This window comes from Humulus lupulus, chromosome 9 (assembly GCF_963169125.1).
Source record: "Humulus lupulus chromosome 9, drHumLupu1.1, whole genome shotgun sequence".
NCBI classification, from domain to species: Eukaryota; Viridiplantae; Streptophyta; class Magnoliopsida; order Rosales; family Cannabaceae; genus Humulus; species Humulus lupulus.
The window spans coordinates 179,473,438-179,484,138 of NC_084801.1; the positions used below are offsets into that span (position 1 = coordinate 179,473,438).

The 10,701-nt window shown below is 33.5% G+C and overlaps 2 long non-coding RNA genes across 2 annotated transcripts; both read left to right on the forward strand.

Moving 5' to 3' along the window:
- The first annotated feature begins 4,972 nt into the window (after positions 1-4,972).
- Positions 4,973-6,685, forward strand: LOC133802557 (uncharacterized). Its single transcript, XR_009877382.1, has 3 exons — positions 4,973-5,127; positions 5,912-6,043; positions 6,587-6,685. It is a non-coding gene; the product is annotated as an uncharacterized LOC133802557 (long non-coding RNA).
- Positions 6,686-8,585: 1,900 nt separating this feature from the next.
- On the forward strand, positions 8,586-9,827 carry LOC133802558 (uncharacterized). Its single transcript, XR_009877383.1, has 2 exons — positions 8,586-8,674; positions 9,597-9,827. It is a non-coding gene; the product is annotated as an uncharacterized LOC133802558 (long non-coding RNA).
- The last annotated feature ends 874 nt before the right edge of the window (positions 9,828-10,701 follow it).

Genomic DNA, 10,701 nt, shown 5'->3' on the forward strand with positions numbered 1-10,701 from the left:
CTATGTTTGGGAGGGAAAAATGGTCTTTTGGTGTTTAAAAAGGGATAAGTATTAATCTGCCTTTTTGCACATAGTGGGATTTGTAGAATATAGTGGAAATTGAAGGAAAAAGGAAGAAAGAAGGAAAAACAGAACACATAAGCTAACCCCATTTCTCTCTTACTCGGTTTCTTCTCCCAGCACCATTTCTTGAGAATTTTTGGAGCTGCAATTCAGAGGAGGCTGAGGCTAAGGCTTGGAACTTGGGTCCTTGGTGAAGCTAGGAGGTTCTTCTGGAATTAAGTTCAATTAAGGTAAGGTTTCTAGTTTATTTTCTGGGATTGCTGAACTCTGTTGTGTTCAGCCTTGAATCTGAAACTTTGGATGGGAATTCAAGGTATTGAGCATTGGGAACCGAGGAGCTAAGGACTGGAAGGATACTAAAGGCAACCTAGGTTTGGATTATCCATTAAAGGAGGATTTCTGGGTTTGGTCATTTTGACTTGCTAGGTAGTTTATGGTTTTCTTATGAGTTCTTGAGTTCAATTCTTGTTTTCTTTGTTTGATGGTGCATGTGATTAAGTTTTATATTGTTGGGTTATGTGTGATGAGATGTAGGGGATGGTAGGCTCAATTTGGTGTGTGGTTGAGGTTGGGAAGGGTTTTAGGGAGTTTTGGCCCGAGGAAATTCGAAGGAGAAAAGCAGAGGTTGAAGACTGCTGCTTGTAGCACTGTAGCGCTAGCCTTAGAGCACTACAGTGCTATGCTGGCTTCCTGGGGGGCTTTTGACTCTACTTGTAGTGGTGTAGCGCCCACTCTGTTGCGCTGTAGCGCTACCCTGCCTTCAGAAGTGGATTTTTGGGTAATTTCTTAGGGCTTTTGCCCGGGGGCTCGGGGTTTGATTCCACCACCCCGTTTGGTGGAATTAGGGCTTCCCGAGGGCCTGGGATTGGTCCCGAGGTTAGGTTACAAATTGAAGTTTAGTGATGGTTCTAATTTATGGCTGTGACTAGGTGTACACTAGGGCTCCAACGGGATCGCGCTCGAAGGTCGATTTCACTAATCAAAGCTATCGGAATCAAAGGTAAGAAATTGCACCCGGTTATATGAGTATGTTGGGACTAAGAGCTCCCTATATTTGTATGTAATGTCATGAGATGGTATTATACCATGAGGACATGTGATAAACGACCTAAGAGAGCCGGAATCAATATTTGCGCACAGGGCGCGACTCGGCCACTGGTAGCTGTGGTTAAGTACAGAATCACTGAGCTCGGCCTAAGCGAGCCAGAGTCAGTGGGATAATCAGAGGGTGCGGCCTAAGGGTGTCGACCCTGGATTTTGACATGATATTTTTAATGTTGTTTAATTGATGAATGTGAAGAGTTTGTTATATGAATAACTTATTATTGGCTTGTAGTTTGATATCACTATTTATGTGAGTTGTATGACTTGTTGTATATCTGATTAGTGATTTATGAGATATCTGGTTGTCGTTTATTGTTTATACTCTGTACTATGGTTTTCTTGCTGGGCCTTGGCTCACAGGGGCTACATGGTGCAGGTAAAGGCAAGAGCAAGGTAGATTAGTCCTAAGTTGGAGGGCTTTGAGGCTGAATGTACATAGTCAGCTGATCGGCCGCCACGAACGAGGAGTGGTACACGACAGGAGAAGCCTAAATGTCAGTTTTGCCTTAGAGTGGCCAGTACTTGTTTACAACCTAGAATTTTTTGTAAACAATCTTTTAAACTCTATTTCTTTTGGGATCCCATGTACAAAATATTTAATTAAATGAAATGTATCTTTTATGACCCAAAACCTTTTAACCCTAGTTCAATTATAGTTGCAGCAAGTCTTCAACTTTTATAAACACACAGTGTAATGGTCTTGCTACCCAGGGCGATACACATTATGTGCATAGAGATGTTATTTTGAGAAAAAAACTTCTTTCTCTGCACATAGAGTATTTGGGTTCATTAAGAATATTGATGACAGAAGGTGGTTGGGATCTTTAACTGGGTTTGGTAGTTTTCTCCCTCATGTTGTTCAGGAATTATATGCTAATCTTAATGATGAATTGTTTGATAGCACACTTGTAGAGTCCAAGAACTTTACTTAGCTAGTTAGATAGTAGTATAATAGTAATAGTAGTATTATTGTTATGACTGTGGATTTATTGGTTCAGACCGGGATTTATTTGGACACTCATAGTAACACTTGTAGATTTTCTAAGTTTAACCTATAGTCTAGGAATATTAATTTTAACCTAAGGTTTGATTAATATGACTGATATTGAGGGTAATATTTATTATATTATAAGGTTTAGATAAGACCCAATAAGATAATAGCACATGTCATGTGTATGTTTAATAATGATTAAGTATTTTGAGGATTAAATTTATTAAGGTTAAAATTTGAATATCCTAGGGTCAGTCAGCAGCTTTGAAAATGTTAGAGGGCTTAGTCAAGGCTGTTTACTCAATTCAAATTAAGCTAAAAATGTGTAATTTCGTGTTTAAATATTCAGCGTATGCCGATATATCGCAGCTATAGGGGCGATATATCGCAGCACGGAAAAAAAAACGTCGCACGATTGCCTCGGGCATAATGGCCTAGGCGATATATCGCCTACAAGGGGCGATATATCGCCTCCTTCAGGACATTTTGAAACTTTTTGAAAATGTTCTCCATTCAAATCTTCAACCTCTTGATAAGTCCAGCATCTTTCTAAACGAGTCTTCAGCCTCTGCTGAACAATAATTCAAATATTTTTCACTTAAAAAGCCATTATTTTTATTCAAGTTAAATGAAGATCTTTTCATTCCTAAACTCTATAAATAGGACCTAGTACCCAGCCATTTATTCATCTATTAAGCTAAGTTCAGAGGCTGCAAGTTGTTAGGTTAGTGTGAGAGTGTAAACACTTGGGTTGGGAATTATAAGCTTGATCATTATAAGCTTACCAAACACTTGGGAAGTAAGGTTTTATAGCATTTCAGTTCAAGGTTTAGATTGGCTATAGAAGCATTCAAGGTATTCCACACTCTAGTTCATTTGGTATTATTTTCTTTATGTTCTTGTAGTCTTCTACTCAGAATTCTAACCTTATTCCTTATTCTTGGTTAGGAAATCTAAGAACTTGCACATAATTTTTTGGTAAGTATATTCTTAATGGTATAAGTTCTTCCATTCTTTTCATCTCATTCTCTTTAGTATACTCACTCTCCCATTTATGGTTTTTAGGAGTGTTCCAAAGTCCCAAAATCTGTTATCATATCCCGGTAATTTGGTAAGGAAAATAGGATAGGATTTATGTGTTATATGATTTTATATGTTATCTTATGATTTTATGTTATGTAATATGCTATGCTAAGTATGTTTGTAGACTTGGGCATATGACCTATACAACTAACAAGCCCCAAATAGATTATGGGCGTATGACTTGCTTAGCTAGCAAGCCCCACTAATCTAATGGGCATATGACTTGTTTAGTTTATGGGACCCCAAGTAATAATGGCCATTATAGTATGTATGTGACATAAGTGTTATGATATGTTTTATGTTTCTTTATGAAATTTATGTATATGGTTTATGTGTTAGATTTTCCTTGCTGGGCATTAGGCTCATTCCTTTTTGTTTATATGTATATTGGAAAATAGGTCTTAGTGGCGGGGAAGGTTCTTGGAAGCTTAGAGAATGTGTATTGAGGCGGAATGGATTCAAGAGCCGAGCGTTTCGATTCGAGGATGTAGTTTTGTTTCTTATGGTTTTTACATGTATCTTTCCGCATTTTGTTATGTAAATCTCTTTTTAATTATGTCATGTTTTGATTTTAAAATAATGGGATCCCATATCCTAACTTGAATTTTATGTAAGTTTAACTTTTATTTTTACAAGTTTCTTAAATAAAGTTATGGTCTTTTCACTTGTAAGTTTTATTAAGGATTAGTGTTTATGTATAGTTTTCGCTAATGGTCCAAAAGTCTAGAGTAGTTGGGTCATTACAGTTATTACTTCATTGTTGTAGAGTATAATGATGTTTCTGCATATCGCCTATCTCTATCAGAAGATACAAAAGCTCTTAACCAACGGGTATGGAGCTCTTTTTGTTCCTAAGGGTATTCTAAGAGCTATATTCGTATAAATAACATATAATGTTACTTTAATGCATTTATTTATACAATAGTTACAATGAGTGATATAGCTTCTTCTTTTTTTAAAGTACTGATATAGTTTTGTTTAGAGTAAGACTTATGTTTATGGTTATGTTCCATTTTCACATAAATGTCTTCAACAAAACTAAATGACATGTTGACCTTCTAATCCACTTGGCTTTGGTGTCAAACCAAAACAAAGATTAATGAAAACAAAATTACCCCAAAAAAATAAAAATGTTCAATCTTTTCATTTCTTAATCAGAATAGTTCTCATCTGAAATCCCTTTTCAGCATCATCATCTGGAGTAACCATAAGAAACACAAGTGGTAGCACTCCCCTCAGTTACTACATCAACTCAGAGTAGGCTCTTTCCAAATCATAAAAATGTTAATTTGTTTCGAGTCACATTCTGGCTGTTGGAATCTTCAGTTTTTCACTTTTCATTTCAGTTTTTCGATTTGTACCTAAGATTGTGGTCTAGTTTTAGTTTGGGACATTTGGATTTTTATTAATGTTATTTTTCTTGAAATGTTACTTCTTTATTTTGATTGTGTCAGCAAACTTTTGATGAATTGACCTCTTTCACCCTGCTTTTTAAGTCAGTTTAGCAAGCTTAGAATAAGATTTTAAATTTTAGCAGCAATAGAAAATTCTTCACGTCAAGATATACATTTGCTCAACCTTTAATTCCTAATATTATATCTTCCAATATAGTTAAAACTTTCAAGAAACTAATTTCTCTATTGTCTGACATATTGAATGAAAATGGGACTGGGTAATGCAAATAGAAATTCTTCTTATTTTCTAACCATTCTCACATTCTAGGTGCATATGTAGCAAACTCAAATTTTTGGGTCAAAGCTTAGTTGGCTAGTGATGAAGGCATCAATGGGCATATTCCTGTGAGAAGGCCAAAGTAGAGTTGAATTACAACCCTAGAAGCTTGAAAGAAGGGCTGGAAGAGGTTCTATCGTGGCGTATGAACATAGGTAGGTTTTTATTGACCCCTCTCCTTTCTAATAGCCAGGTTTTTGTATAATAATGCTTTATGTATAATATCATATTCTAACTTTTCATATATGAAAATCCTTTGGTGTTTGTACAATATGAAAAGCCTTTGGTGTAGAGTTGTATGGTACGTTCATATGCAAGACCTGATTCTGTTTTGGAAAGCCTTTCATTTTATTTTACTTTTCCATAAAACTTGTGGAAAGATTTTAAAGCAAGACCTGATTCTATTTTTGGATTGACTCTTTTAAATTTAATGGCGCATGATTGAATTGTGAAAAATGCTAAGAGACTACATATGCTGGGCACTTTCTCTTCTATTGAAAGGTAGGTTTTGAATTGGATTGAGGTGTAAGTTGAATAACCTTTAAAATATCATAAAATTATGGAGAAAAAAAATAAGAATTTAATAAGCATAGATTCATAAGAATTGAAACATAGCCTTAGTTCGTAAAAGGGCACATAATAAGAAAGCATTAAAAAAGGATGGTTTAAATACTTTTTATTTTCCATGTCTCAGATTGAAATGGTTTCAAAATGTAGGCTTCTTCAAAAGTTTTTCCAAACCATGGATCTAGTTGTTTTTAATTGCTGTGATGGACGTGGGAGTATTTGATAAGGTTATGTACACTATATGTGTACATGTTTGTTGTAGATATTGGGATGTTTTTGTGAAGAAGCTATTGAATTTTTCTCTCTAATTTTTGTTTTTTGATTGTATCTTGATGAGCATGTTTGTCTTCTTATTTTTTCACTTTTCAACAGGATGTGGCATTTGTTGTTGATGGTTGGGCTCTTGAAATTGCACTTAAGCATTATCGAACAGCTTTTATAGAATTAGCAATATTGTCAAGGACTGCTATATGTTGTCGGGTAACACCATCACAGAAAGCACAGGTAATCCTTATCAGTACCTGCTATATGTTATCACTGGACCTGTGATTAAATACATGGTACATTTTAAAATTTAAATTAATATGACCAGGATCTGATAGACATTAGCTATGTGTTGACATCCCCTTGGGGAAACTATAATATTTCTCTATATAAAACGTATGAAACTAGTATGTTGTATAGTTAGGTTTCCTATCTTTTGAATGGGGATTGGAGTTCATGGACATGATTTGAAGCTAGAAAAGATATAAGATGTTTTTCTAAAAAACTATGTTTTCTAGAGTTAAAAGTTTTTGCTGGGGAGCACTTGGAGTCCTAAAATTGATTGTTGATGATTTAGTAGATTAACCCTCCTGTTATCTTGTATAGTTAACTGGTCTTAATACATCTTAATTGAAATTATCTCTGATACATCTACTAAAACAAAGTTAGTCATATTATTTTTTTGTTGTCCTTATTTTCCAAATTTAAAGGCTCTTACTCTACGTGTGATGTCATAAAATGTTGAATACCTAAGTACATATTGCGTTTAACTCTATTTTTTAGCTTGTGGAGATTTTAAAATCATGTGATTATAGAACATTGTCCATTGGGGATGGACGGAATGATGTAAGAATGATACAACAAGCTGACATTGGAGTTGGAATCAGTCGGAGAAAGGGGCTGCAAGCAGCAAGAGCAGATGATTATAGTATTGGGAGTAAGTTGTTGATACCTAAACCCCTCCTCTCACTTTTTGGAAACTTGACAGAACGAACAGGGTAGAGTGATTTGTTTTGGTATTATTGTATTGTTTTGCAGAGTTTAGGTTTTTTAAAATAGTCGAACTCCTAAACAACTATTTTTGCTTATTTTGTTCTTTTATATTCAGGCCTGCTGAATTATTTAGTTTTAAGCACTTCGAAAAAACTTGAACTTAAATTTAGATGTTACTTAGAGAACCATTACATTGACCAAAACTTTGGTTGCTCAAAATATAGAGATGGTTGTTGCTTTTGATTCACTGATACTGATTCCTGGCTTGATTGATGTCCAGGCAATTGTTGTATTTGTAATCAGCATACATGCCTACGCTTATGAAAAAAGTGAAATGGAGGAGATCTCATTGGTGGCTCTCCCTGGATGTATTTGGTTACCGGCTTTTGTTAGGATATTAGAAACAAAGTAAGTTTCTTTCTATTAAGCATGCTTTGTTGATTCAAATTTGACTCTTCGTATAGCCTTCTTGCTGCTTAATCTAACAAACACTGAAATGGTATTCTTACAACATTCAAATATTCTTTTTAGAATGCCCTGACTTGAAAGCTGCTTAGAACTACAGAGGAAAATTCGTATAATTCAGTACTGGGGTTTTGTATCATTTAGTTCAATTTTTTGTTTTGCTTTTCTTTGTGATTTTTTTTCTTATTTATATTAGAAATTATATCTTTTTTCCTCATTAGATGAATGTTACATGTATGTATGTATGCATTGCTGATTTGGGCCATCTCAAATTCCATGGATATGTAGAATAAGATAATTGTGATCATATAGTCTAGTAAAGCATGCCACCCTATATGCACCAGTTTTTTCTGGCTACATACTTGATATTTCTTTTAGTATGTAATGAATTAGATGCTAATTTTTTTTAGCAACAATTATCTGGTGGTTATAGTAGCAATATCAATTTTTAACTTCAGAATGTTTGATTAAAAAAGGTATTTTAAACAATCACGAGAAATTCAAGGCAGATTGGGTACTTTGTGTATAATTTTTTTACCAAATATGTATTATATTAACTTGATGTGGACCTAGTCTTGATGTGTGTCATATACTCCCAAGGATCTCTTTGGCACTACACTACAGGCCTGCAATGACACTAATCATTTATATTATCATGGTTTTTATTCCAATCAGTATATTGTGCTCTGCATTTTGTATAATAAAAATAATTTTTATACATTTTTTATCTATAAAAGTAATGCATGATAAGAACCATGATAAGTTTTAGTTAATTTAACCATGTATATTTTAAGAATCATTTCATAGTAATATCATAGAACTTAGATAATTCAACCTTCTTTTGGACAGTCCAACCTCTCATTATCGCTTCTTGAGTAAGATTTTTTATTTTTGGTTTCTGTATAGTTTTTCAATTTGTGGATTTTGTTTTTTAGTTTTTTATTAGTCTTATGACTTCCAACACTTTGGTTTTGAGGGTACTGCAAGAGTACTGATAGAGTGGCTATTAAGCATGTGAACAATTGAATTCATAGCTTGTTGCAGTAGTTAGCTAGAAAAGGAAAGCCAGACTTATTCTGTTTTGCTTCTAGTTTTATTGATGTTGTTATGTCTACCATTTCTCTTGTTTCTGATGGTACATTTAGGTTTGCTTTTGATGTTGTACTTCCTTTGATAATTCTATATGTGCATGTGCTTTGGTTTCCTCTGTTTTTATAGCTTCTTTCACTGTTGCAATTTTCAACTTTTATGTTGGATGACTAATTATAAACAATGTTTAGTGAACTCAAATTTTTGTGTTTGATTTTTAGTATCTAGTTTCTGTTCTGCTTCTACTTCTGGGGGTCTCTACTATTGGAGTACCAACCTTGCTGGCCCAAAATGGTCACCATTTGCTTCATGGATAATTGGCTGGTATGTAATTAATATTCTTTTTATAACTGTTAACTTGGGAAAATGTCTTTCTTCAATTTTTTCTAGTTGACTGTTTATACTCTGGCTTGGAGCTTTTAGAGTTTCATTTGGGGTCTGAGACTGTAATCCCTGTACAGTATAAAGTCACCATTAGTAAGTATAGCACATACTTTAATCTTAGCACTAGACCTTTTATATATATATATATAATTTAGTTAAATCAGCTAGTTTAGTTAAGTTATTGAGAGTAATTTTGAGCTTAGTACTAGACCTTATATGCCTAAATTAGTATAGCACATAACGTTATGCATACAAGAAACAGATGATAGAAAATGAAATAGATTTTCTTTTGCTTCTGGCTTGCAACTAAAGTTGAATGATTAAGCATAAAGTATGATTGAGTTATTCTATATCATATATAGACCTTTTCTTCAAAAATCATAAACTTGACACAAAAGCCAAGAGTTTAGAACACAAATAGGAAACAAAAATTTAAGACATACCAAAAACCGTCTCCTCAAAACATTGATTCTTGTCATGTTTGATTTTTTATTTTATTGTTTTTCTTTATGATTTTGTTGTATAAGAAGTCAAAGTGTGATTTTGTTTTTATTCTTTAATTTTTTTGGGGATATATTGACAGAATTTAGAGTTCTGGAATCAATTCTTCCTCACATACTTTTTGATCATTGAGAATGATATATTTGTTATCTTGATACATTTCACAAGCCTTGTTTTAAGTTGCATGTTTTGTTGCTTCAGTCGTTGTTTTGCATGGTAGTACATCTTGCTATAACCTGCTGTTTCGTCAAGTTTTAGAGTTATTACAAATTTAATTTAAACTTTATATGCTTACAGGTGGAAAGTAGCTTAAGTCTTATGTTCTTAATAATAAAAGGACTTTTTTATTTACAATGTGCAGGTATATTGAGATGATTTCTTTGGAGCAATTCTTGACAACATTTGTAGTTGAGGTCTTTAGAATGGAAGAATGTATTTCACTAATTTTTGTATACATTTCTTGTTTTGTATTTAGTGATAAAGGAATCTGAATTGGGCATAAATTATGTTGTGATATGATTTCTTAAGCCTAGACTAGTAGACTAAATATTGTAATTACATTTGAGTAATTAATAAAAATCTATTTATGTTACCTTATTTGGCTTCAACTTTCATATTTGTTTTCCTAGTTTTGTGTAAGTAAAAAAAGATTATGTTTCTCTAAGCTAATATAACACATGTGTTATACTAAAGTGTAGTATAACACAAAAAAATGTGTTATACTAAAGTGTAGTATAACACAAAAAAAATGTTATATAATCGACTATAAATAACATAATTAAACACTTATCTATATATTAAAATAACATAGAAATTGTGTTATCGTTGACAGTACAATAACACATCTGTATAACACTGATAAAGTGTTATGTAAAGTACCCTGACCTACGATAACATAGTCGGTCTTAACACATCAGAAAGTGTTATCGTATGTTTTGATAACACATTTTCGGTGTTATTAAAAGCATTTTTTCTTGTAGATAGTGTGCAAACCAAACATGAACCTTGTCTATTTTCTATTTTAACTTCATTTTTTTAAGAAACCGAAGTAATAGCCTGCCACTCATTCATCAACCATTACCTTTGACACAGTTCTCAAAGTGACCGGTCTTATTCATTACTATGACGTGCTTCACAAATTTTCCATCAACAACTGGATTCTTGCCACTCATTCATCCACCATTACCTTTGACACGACATTCTTTCTGTTCAAAGTTGGGACTGGTCTCCAAGTTGGTCTTGCTGCTCTAATTTTTTATCAGATCACTGCCTTAATAAATGCCAAAAAGAAAGGCCAATATTTAGTGTTTCCTCATTTGATCTACAAGTTGCTTGATTCTCAAAGGCCTCTCCGATTGGAATATGAAATCGTGACACCTCCCACTGCTGGTCTAGATTTCAAACTCAAGAAGGAGTCATCATCTACCAAGAAGACTAAAGGAATTGATCTCAAGGCTGAGGATGTT